Source organism: Armigeres subalbatus, chromosome 1 (genome assembly GCF_024139115.2).
Source record: "Armigeres subalbatus isolate Guangzhou_Male chromosome 1, GZ_Asu_2, whole genome shotgun sequence".
In the NCBI taxonomy this organism is placed as follows: domain Eukaryota; kingdom Metazoa; phylum Arthropoda; class Insecta; order Diptera; family Culicidae; genus Armigeres; species Armigeres subalbatus.
In genome coordinates, this window is record NC_085139.1 from 112,399,834 (window position 1) to 112,410,981 (window position 11,148).

Here is an 11,148-nt window from a genome sequence, read left to right on the forward strand (position 1 = left end):
CTGGTTGAAAAAGGGAAAGATGATGACAAAATTTATGCATCCATTATTGCTACTTACCCTGACCTTGCAGGGAATGTCATTTCGGTGTCGTTGGACTAATTTACTAAGAACCTTTTGAACCAGTTATTTACAATAATTGTGTAATTTTTATGAACATATAGCCCTTAAGAGGTCCTATAACTATTTTCAATACGCCATTTCTCTAAATCTGAAAGTGTCGGCGTGAGAGCCGCATTTGTGTCAAATAACAATAATTTCGAATTACACTTATGTCATTACATTCCGTGACATTTTAGTAATTTCGTCTTCATGCTTCACACTTCAATTTATATCAATGATTAGAATCAAAATATTGTATGTTTTTTCAACTGCCACGTGGCTTTTATTAGACTTGGTGTATTTCCAGAGTATATAATGCAATTTATTAGAGACAAGCAGCTAGGTATTTGAAAGATGTAGAGTGTGCTGCTTGGGAGGTGTATTAGTCGAAAAAATAATGATATGGAAATGCTAATATCATCTTCCAAATTCGGACGTACATGTTCATGATAGCATTAGAGGCAAAAGTATAGAATTGATAGTTCCGTTAGGATACGGCAGGCATGAAGAACGCTCGCTTTCAAATCGACTTCTATAAAAACATTCTTCATGCCTGCCGTATCCTAACGGAACTATCAATTCTATACTTTCGCCTCTAATGCTATCATGAACATGTACGTCCGAATTTGGAAGATGATATTAGCATTTCCATATCATTGTAAATCGTTTAACTTCACGTAGAAGTAACACACACGAAATCATTAATTTAGCGAAAAAATAATGTTAACATGGTAACTTACAGCGGGCGGGCCGATTGAAACGTCCCATCTGTTATGAAAATGTACTAAGTATGCCAGACGTGACGTCCAAGTTCGGCAACCTAGGTAGGAGTTTCTCTCTCAAAGGAGCGAATGTCAGAATGTGAGATTATTTTTCTTCTTCTTTCTGTAGTGCTTTCTTTTGCGCACATACCCAGTACTCACCTAACTCGACTGGCATCGCAGGCCATATGTTAATGTTAATTAAAAAAAAATCGTTTTTTGTGTGGTAAAACATTAATGTTACAGACTTTGGACTGTACTCTTTAGTACAGTGGACTTTAGTGGACTTGTACTCTTTAGCGCAGCTCTCCCAAATCGGCATGCCGTATTTGATCACGAGAAGGATGATTTGCTTGTAGACAGCAAACTTATTTTCCAGGGACAATGACGACCAGTGGTTGATCAACGGGTACAGCAATTTCAACAGAAAGTTGCATTTTGACACAGTTTTGTCAAACAGCTGCCGTTACAGTCACCAGGTGGAACATGTTTGGGAAATTTAGAGAGAGAGGGAAAATTATGACCTGGGTCTTCGCCGCATTGATACAGATCTTCCAGCTGGTGAGGTACTCTGTCTGGGTATCCAGGCCCCGTTGGAGTTTTGCCACTAAGGCCGGAGGATACTGCCTTGGGGGACGCCTGTGACGATGTAGTGCGCATTGGAACTCGCTCTGCTGATTCATTCATTTATTTAGTTAACATCTAAACAGATAACACTGAATCAACAATTTGACGCCACAATGCACGGTTCGAGGCCGCATCTCTCCATCCTCGGATACGCCCCACGCTCGCCAAGTCGTTCTGCACCTGGTCTGCCCATCTCGCTCGCTGCGCTCCACGCCGCCTCGTACCTGCCGGATCGGAAGCGAACACCATCTTTGCAGGGTTGCTGTCCGGCATTCTTGCAACATGTCCTGCCCATCGTACCCTTCCGGCTTTAGCTACCTTCTGGATACTGGGTTCGCCGTAGAGTTGGGCGAGCTCATGGTTCATTCTTCGCCGCCACACACCGTCTTCTTGCACACCGCCAAAGATGGTCCTAAGCACCCGTCTCTCGAATACTCCGAGTGCTTGCAAGTCCTCCTCGAGCATTGTCCATGTTTCATGTCCGTAGAGAACTACCGGTCTTATTAACGTCTTGTACATGACACATTTGGTGCGGTGGCGAATCTTTTCGACCGCAGTTTCTTCTGGAGCCCGTAGTAGGCCCGACTTCCACAGATGATGCGCCTTCGTATTTCACGACTAACGTTGTTGTCAGCCGTTAGCAAGGATCCGAGGTAGACGAATTCCTCGACCACCTCGAAGGTATCCCCGTCTATCGTAACACTGCTTCCCAGGCGGGCCCTGTCGCGATCGGTTCCGCCCACAAGCATGTACTTTGTCTTTGACGCATTCACCACCAGTCCAACTTTTGTTGCTTCACGTTTCAGGCGGGTGTACAGTTCTGCCACCTTTGCAAATGTTCGGCCGACAATGTCCATGTCATCCGCGAAGCAAATAAATTGACTGGATCTGTTGAAAATCGTACCTCGGCTGTTACACCCGGCTCTCCGCATGACACCTTCTAGCGCAATGTTGAACAACAGGCACGAAAGTCCATCACCTTGTCTTAGTCCCCGGCGCGATTTGAACGAACTGGAGTGTTCGCCAGAAATCTTCACACAGTTTTGCACACCATCCACCGTTGCTTTGATCAGTCTGGTAAGCTTCCCAGGGAAGCTGTTCTCGTCCATAATTTTCCATAGCTCTACGCGGTCTATACTGTCGTATGCCGCCTTGAAATCAACGAACAGATGGTGCGTTGGGACCTGGTATTCACGGCATTTTTGAAGGATTTGCCGTACAGTAAAGATCTGGTCCGTTGTCGAGCGCCCGTCAACGAAGCCGGCTTGATAACTTCCCACGAACTCGTTCACTAATGGTGACAGACGACGGAAGATGATCTGGGATATCACTTTGTAGGCGGCATTAAGGATGGTGATCGCTCGAAAGTTCTCACACTCCAGTTTGTCGCCTTTCTTGTAGATGGGGCATATAACCCCTTCCTTCCACTCCTCCGGTAGCTGTTCGGTTTCCCAGATTCTGACTATCAGTTTGTGCAGGCAAGTGGCCAGCTTTTCCGGGCCCATCTTGATGAGCGCAGCTCCGATACCATCCTTACCAGCTGCTTTATTGGTCTTTAGCTGTTGAATGGCATCCTTAACTTCCCTCAAGGTGGGGGCTGGTTGGCTTCCATCGTCCGCTGAACTGACGTAGTCATCTCCTCCGCTGCCTTGACTTTCACTGCCTGTACTCTCAGCGCCATTCAGATGTTCCTCGTAGTGCTGCTTCCATCTTTCGATCACCACACGTTCGTTCGTCAAGATGCTCCCATCCTTATCCCGGCACATTTCGGCTCGCGGCACGAAGCCTTTCCGGGATGCGTTGAGTTTCTGATAGAACTTGCGTGTATCTTGAAAACGACACAGCTGTTCCATCTCCTCGCACTCCGCTTCTTCCAGGCGGCGTTTCTTCTCCTGAAAAAGGCGGGTCAGCTGTCTTCGCTTCCGTCTATAACGTTCCACGTTCTGCCGGGTACCTTGCTGCAGCGCGACCGCCCGCGCTGCGTCCTTCTCCTCCAGAATCTGTCTGCACTCTTCGTCGAACCAATCGTTCCGTCGACTTCGACCCATATACCCGACGTTGTTCTCCGCTGCGTCGTTAATGGCTGCTTTAACTGTACTCCAGCAGTCCTCAAGAGGGGCCCCATCGAGCTCACCCTCTTCCGGCAACGCTGCCTCGAGATGCTGCGCGTATGCAGTGGCGACATCAGGTTGCTTCAGTCGCTCTAGGTCGTACCGCAGCGGTCGTCGGTACCGAACATTGTTGATGACGGATAGTTTTGGGCGCAGTTTAACCATCACCAGATAGTGGTCAGAGTCGATGTTAGCGCCACGATATGTCCTGACGTCGATAATATCGGAGAAGTGCCGTCCATCAATCAGAACGTGGTCGATTTGTGATTCTGTCTGCAGTGGTGATCTCCAGGTGTACCGATACGGGAGGCTGTGTTGGAAGTAGGTGCTGCGAATGGCCATATTCTTGGAGGCGGCGAAATCAATTAGTCGTAGGCCGTTTTCGTTCGTCAGCCGGTGAGCGCTGAACTTTGCAATAGTCGGTCTAAACTCCTCCTCTTGGCCAACCTGAGCGTTCAAATCTCCTATGATGATTTTGACGTCGTGTCTTGGGCAGCTGTCGTACTCACGTTCCAGCTGCGCGTAGAATGCGTCCTTATCATCATCAGTGCTTCTGGAGTGTGGGCTATGGACGTTGATTATGCTGAAGTTGAAGAACCGGCCTTTGATCCTCAACCTCGCTCTGCTGATAGAGACCCGAAATATCCTTGCCGACTGGTAATGGTTCACAAGGTCACGTGGGTCTCCCATGACGGCTTTACAGAAAATCAAATCGACCACATCTGCATCAGCCGAAAATGGAAACGGAGCCTTTTTGATGTACGGAATAAACGTAGTGCCGATATCGTATCTGATCATCACCTCCTCATCGGCGAAATACGCCTGCGCATTGCGCGGATTCGTCGGCAGGAGAAAAGAGTTGGACGACGTTTCAACACACGCCGACTGGCGACTGGAAGATGCCACGGCGAAACGGTCCTTCGTTGGAGACGCGTGCTGCAGATATTCCGGAAGGTGGCAGCGTAGAGGACTAAAGGACCGCAATCAAGAATGCCTTCATCGCCACCAGCGAGAACAATCTGGGCGAACTCCGCACCCAGAGAAAACAATGAATCACCGATGAGACCTGGAGGAAGATAGTGAAGCGTAGAGTATCCAAAGCCGCGATAGAGCGATCAAAAAGCAGAGGAGCCAAAGTCTTAGCCCGTCAACGATACGCGGCTCTTGAGAAGGAAGTAAAACGCTCATGTCGACGGGACAAGTGAGCGTGGGCAGACTCTCTGGCCGACGAAGGAGAGAGAGACGCCGCAACCGGGGACATTCGACTCCTCTACGATATATCACGAAGATGAATGCAACGATGCCTGTGAAAGACGCGAATGATCAGTTTTTGACCGACCCAACTGACCAGCTGAAACGCTGGTTCGAGCACTTCGAACAACTTTTTAACTTTTTCAAGTGCCAGCCAGGCCACCACCACCTCGGCATGATCCGACGTATAACACGCGGCAATACCGAAACTCCATCACTGCTAGAGATTCAAATAGTCATCCAAAGCATGAAATCGAATAAAGTCCCAGGAGTGTCGATCGTATATCAGCCGAGATGCTCAACGCTGACCCCATGACATCCGCTCAACTACTGCATCGTTTATTTCGTATTATCTGGGACACCGCAACTTTCCCGGTCGACTGGATGCAAGGTATCTTAGTGAAGGTGCCCAAAAAAATGGCCTGGCTGTGTGCGATAACTGGCGAGGCATTATGTTGCTGTGTATCGTTCTCAAAGTTCTATGCAAAATTATCCTGGCCCGGATTCAGGAGGAGATCAATGCGACTCTCCGGCGGAAGGAGGCCGGATTCCGTGCCGGAAGATCTTGTATGGACCATATTGTTACGCTCTGTATCATTCTGGAGCAGATCAACGAATCCAAAGACCCTTTACTTGGTATTCATTGACTACGAAAAAGCTTTCGACCGTCTCAATCACGAGAATATGTGGGGCGCCCTGAGACGCAAGGGGTTCCTGAGAAAATCATCGGCACAGTACGAGGCCTTTTCGTGTAGAGTGCTGCACAATGGGGTCTTGTCCGACCCTGTTCTTCATCGTAATCGACGAAATTCTGGTAGGTGCAATTGACCGTGAACCAAACCGCGGGCTGTTATGACAGTCTATAACCCACCTAAACGACTTCGAATTGGCTAATGACGTTGCACTCCTCGCTCAACGGCGCTCTGATATGCAGAGTAAGCTCATCGACCTTTCCGAGCGCTTCTCTTCGGCAGGCTTAGTCATCAACGTCAACAAAACCAAATCGTTGGATGTAAATGGATGGAGAATGTTGAAATATTCCAATTCCTTGGTAGCCAAATGGCGTCAGACGGCGGTACCAAGATCGACATAGGCGCGATCAAGAAAGCAAGGGCTGCCTCTGCGAGTATCAGGAAAAACAGGCAGATAAGTGAACGCACCAAAATACGAATTTTCAACTCTAACGTGAAATCTGTGCATTTATACGCTAGCGAAACATGGTGTGTATCAGTGGAGAACACTCAACGGTTGCAGGTGTTCATTAACAGATGCCTGCGGTATATAATTCGGGCCTGGTGGCCTCACAACTGGATCTCAAACAACGAGCTCCATCGTCGTTGTCACCAGAGGCCGATAGCAACAGAAATTCGGGATCGGAAGTGGGGCTGGGTCGGCCACACTCTTCGTAGGGACGGAAAAGAAATCTGTAAACAAGCATAAGACTGGAAACCAGCGGGACATCGCAGCATATGCAGACCTAGAGGTTCATGGCGGCGAAGCCTCAATAAAGAAATAAAAGAAGTCGACCAAAATCTAACCTGGCAACAGATTAAAGCGATAGCTGGACAACGCTCGGGATGGAGATCTTTCAAGTCGGCCCTTTGTACCACCGGAGGTTTACAGAATCTATAAGTAAGTAAGTAAGTATTACTTTTGATGAAGAATATGCTTTGTTTATGATGGTCAGGGGAGCACCGGGCGTTTTTACAGCAAAATCTCGTCGAAATTTTGTAATTTACTGTGTGTTGGCTGCTGTTGGGTATTTGAGTTAACAAGCTGTTCGGAGTTTTAAGTTACAATCATAAAGATATGATCATGCGCATATCGAAAAATTCTACTCCTTCGCGTTTACCAATGGGATCAATTTATCTTTCAATTTATGTGCTATAATGACATTCGAAGTAAAAATGTGCTTAAGTATGGCGAACGGTACCCAATTATGACACCATTCCACCGTATTCTGCCAGGCTAACCTGATTAAAAATACTGTCGCCATCGGCTTTCGCGACTATTATTGGCGAACTTTTTTCACACTTCGGTATCGCGAGCAGTGGACTGACCAGGCAGTCATCGATGTTTCAGGTTGGAACAACCGCGCACGCAGCACACCACTTTCCAAGAAAGCAGATAATCTTGAACTTGCTGCAGCTGGTGGTGTGGCTACTTTGCCATCATCCATGGTGTTGCTCTGTTTACTGTTCTTCGCCAAGAAAGGTGCACTGAGGAGTCATATTTTTTTTTCAACCTGGCCAATACCAAATTCATAATTTTGTAAGTAGACGGTCTGTGATTATTGATTAGAATGAGGTCTAGTTTAAGATGATTTAATGATTGGTTGATCACTTTTTAGTGAGATAAAAATGATCATAAATTGCATAGAAAGTCATAGTCAATGCAGGTAGTTGGATTATTCTTTTTTTACTACTCCATCTTCGATGGTGCTGTCTACCATTCGCCTTGCGACTGGATTTTTTCGTATGCTTTTTTCTTATAAATTAGTTGTTTTTACAGTATAAAATGAAATTATCGATTTTCTCTGTCTCCTCGCCATCTAAGTGAACTGCTCCTTCCCAATTATGCAGGCAGCCACTAGCATCCAGACCAACAGAAAATGATGGCTTTGTAGAGACCAGGCGGTAGTAGGTGTATAAAACCGCTATGAAATGAAACGGAATACGTCTATAAATCAGCGTATCATTTGCTTTAAGACAGCCCATCTGCTGGATCACCGTAATCATAATTACGGTCGTCATTGCCCTATGGTTACCCAGTGCGGTCACTAACCATGTCCGCGTTGCAAATTGATAGTCGGAATGGGAAAACGTTATCGTCATGAAAGCCGAGCATTGACGGGTGAAATAGCCAATTTGAATGTCGATCGCTCGAAATTATCATTATCATCGTGTGCGACATTCAGAGGCTTGAAATGGCGCTCACGCGCATGAGCTCAGTCCAATCATTCGGTATTTCAGGTATTCTCATCACGAAATCGAGGTACCAGGGAACCTCTTTTGATGGAAAAGTCGGAAATGTGCGATCGTTAAATTGCTCAGTTACAGCCATTCAAACAGACTGATCAGTAGCGCACGATGGGGGCGGAAAAGTAGATTAAATTGCGCGCCACAGCCACGCGGGTTTGCGTTTTAAGTTGACCTCAAATTCGAGCTCGTATTGAGGTGGGCTCTGGTTATGTCAATTCGATGGAATTCGACGATTTGTGAAACGGTTTTATGTTTATATTCACGTGATTGGAAAACTATAACAGTTATGCATTTGCATTAAAAATTAGGTGTATAAATAGATATGATGTTTATTATGACTGGCTGTATAGTATGCTACGTTATTGGTAAAAAATGGTGTAAATAAAAATGGTGTCAACCAGAGGTCGAACAGACTGAATACTTAACATCTGGCATTAGACAACGTACAGGACATAACCACAAGTCTCAGCGAATGAATGGAAACTTTTCCGTTGACCGAAAGTTTTCTCCTCACTAGGGCACGAATCGAACCCACGTTATGATCGCAAATTATACTACACTGCGGAAAATGTACACATCATGATTGATAAAGTTATGACAGAAAAAAATGTATTTTTGTTATGATTTTGCCTTCGCTGAAAACGTCTACAACACGGACCAAACTGTCGGGACCAGGATAGACTTTGGTGATACGACCGAGCTTCCAGTGCAGTGGAGGTGGGTTTTTGTCCTGCAGAAGCACGATCATCCCAGGTCGAACGTTTGATGCGGTGTTCCAGTTTTTCTTTCCGGTTGCAGGCTGCACAAGTAATCGCGAGACCAAGCCCTCCAGAATTGTTCTCGAAGTAGCTGCAGATGTTGCTAGGTTCGGGTAAGGCAGTCATTGAGCGACCAATCAAAAAGTGTGCTGGAGAAATCACTTCTGGATCAGCTGGGTCTCCGGAAATAGCGAAAAGTGGTCTCGAGTTGAGAACGGCCTCAATTTCGCACAATATTGTTACCATTTCTTCGAAATTTAACGTTTTATTTCCTATTACTCGTTTCAGGTGTGTCTTGGTACTCTTTACGACAGCCTCCCACAGGCCACCGAACTCGGGAGAGTCTGGCGGAATGAAATGCTACTCAATTTCTTTCAAGTGGCAAAACCTTACTATCTTGTCTACGTCGGTCTGGTTCCGGAACATCTCGAATACATGGTGAAGCTCATTCTTAGCACCATGAAAATTTGTCACATTATCAGAATGAATTTGCGAAACAACTCCCCTACGAAGCGTTGCAAGGCGGCGAGAAATGCGTCGGTTGTCAGATCGGACACCAACGCCAAGTGTAGGGTAAGGGAGGTATTTTGGACCACTTTAGGAGATGGCCGAACAATTTTGTCGAATAAAAGTTAGATTTTGTAATAATACTTGATCAATTCCCTATGCAACTAAAAAGTGGTGAATGCTAAGTAGGATTTGTAGGTAAAAATGTTGTAAATCCCACTGAAAGAACCAAACTACCATAAATTCTGAAGATATGTAGATTTAATTTTGGACCACCTGTTTTTATTTTGGACCACCTGTTGAACATATTTTGGACCACTCGAACAATTTTGTATTGATTGCAAAGTTATGTTACTATTGGATTAAATTAGTGATCTCCAGCATTTTCGGCGTTTTCATCCTGAAAGTCCTTGTGAAGCAATACATTTTTATAGGCATTCAAAGCTTAGAACAATATCTACAAGCTTAGGGTATTGAAACTAATTTCAATGTCAGTACCACTCGGTACAGCATCATCAAAGCAAAACAAACTTAGGCCCATTGCCGTGATGTATACACCTGCATACATACCCTGCATATTTTTATGTAGTTTGTTAGATCTGTTCCATTTCCGCCACAGACAAAAGTCGGTTGCCTGGCTCTTCCTTTCTCATTGCATACTCTTCTTTAAAACGAAACATAATCGTAGAACGCGGAACTCTGTTGCATTGGCAAACAGCACGGACGGAGAGCTATAGCAAAGATTGGTTCTTGTCGTAGAGATTTCTCAACTATTCTGCTCACAATCGCATATTATGGGACAAATATGGATAGGAATTACAGCAAAGGTGGGACTGATATGCGATCATAGGCAGTATTTTCGTACGGAAATAATAAAAGCAGTTACATGTTGGGTTAATAGACATTTTTCTAGGGCTTACATCAATAAACGGTAATTTATAAATGCGGTATGAACAGTAATTTATGAATGGTTTGATACTAGAGAAACAAATGGTTGCTAAAAACAAAAGTTTAAGAGATCTAGAACTTAAAAAGAAGATATGTCGAAAATATGTTCGGTTCAATAAAAATGAACCTATTTTAGACATGCCTCAGAATACTGTTTTTAAACTTACAATGTTTCGTTCGAGATATGAAACTGCTTCAATTAGGTTTTAATGAGTCAACAACATCATTCACGTGGTTTAAATCTATGTACAAATAAACTTACAGCTTTTGAAAGTTGAGTTCAATTTTACAATGTCGTCTTATTTTTGGTCTAATCCAGCCGGCATGGGTAAATACGTGAAAATATTCTTAATAATTGCAATATTTTATAAGAAACAAATGTAGGGAATACCTTATGGATAGTTTCTTTGTGCAATAAAATTTAAATATTGCACGTTTTATTTAGTTTTGTGTGATATAAATACAAAATTCAGCTAGGTGGTCCAAAATAAGAGCCCGGTCCAAAATACAGCCGTTACCCTACGGCCTTCGTTGCCATACAAACGAAAACTGTAAGCTTTGACCACCTTTGGACGATGTGTTCCTTGCTTCACAAGCATCGGTCCGGCATAGTCGACACCAGTAATGCTGAAGACGGGGGATAATGTCACACGTTGTTTTGGAAGATTGCCCATGAGCTGAGAAATGCCTGTTGGATTCGATCGAAAGCATTTCACGCATGACCTAGTCACCAGTCGAATGGTTAATCGAGCGCGTAGCAACCAAATCTGTTGTCTGATTGCAGAAAGAAGCCCAGTCGGTCCAACATGCAAAAGTTCGTATGCATTTCTCGAATCAGGCGATGTGTGACTGGACTTGCGTTTGGAAGAATCAGCTGGTGCTTTGATTCGTCGGTTGAGTCGTCTACCGACCCTTGCCACACCATCATCGGTGTAGATCGGATTGAGATTTCCGATGCGTTTGCAAAGCGTTTTAGTTTTCACTCGCTGGATTTCATCGCGTAGTTCGATGTGCTGAACCACGCGTACGATGACCATCGTCCACCGTCGAAGTTCTTGCACGATTAGATGTCTTCTGGTGATGCGCTCCTTTTTAGGCTTGCGCG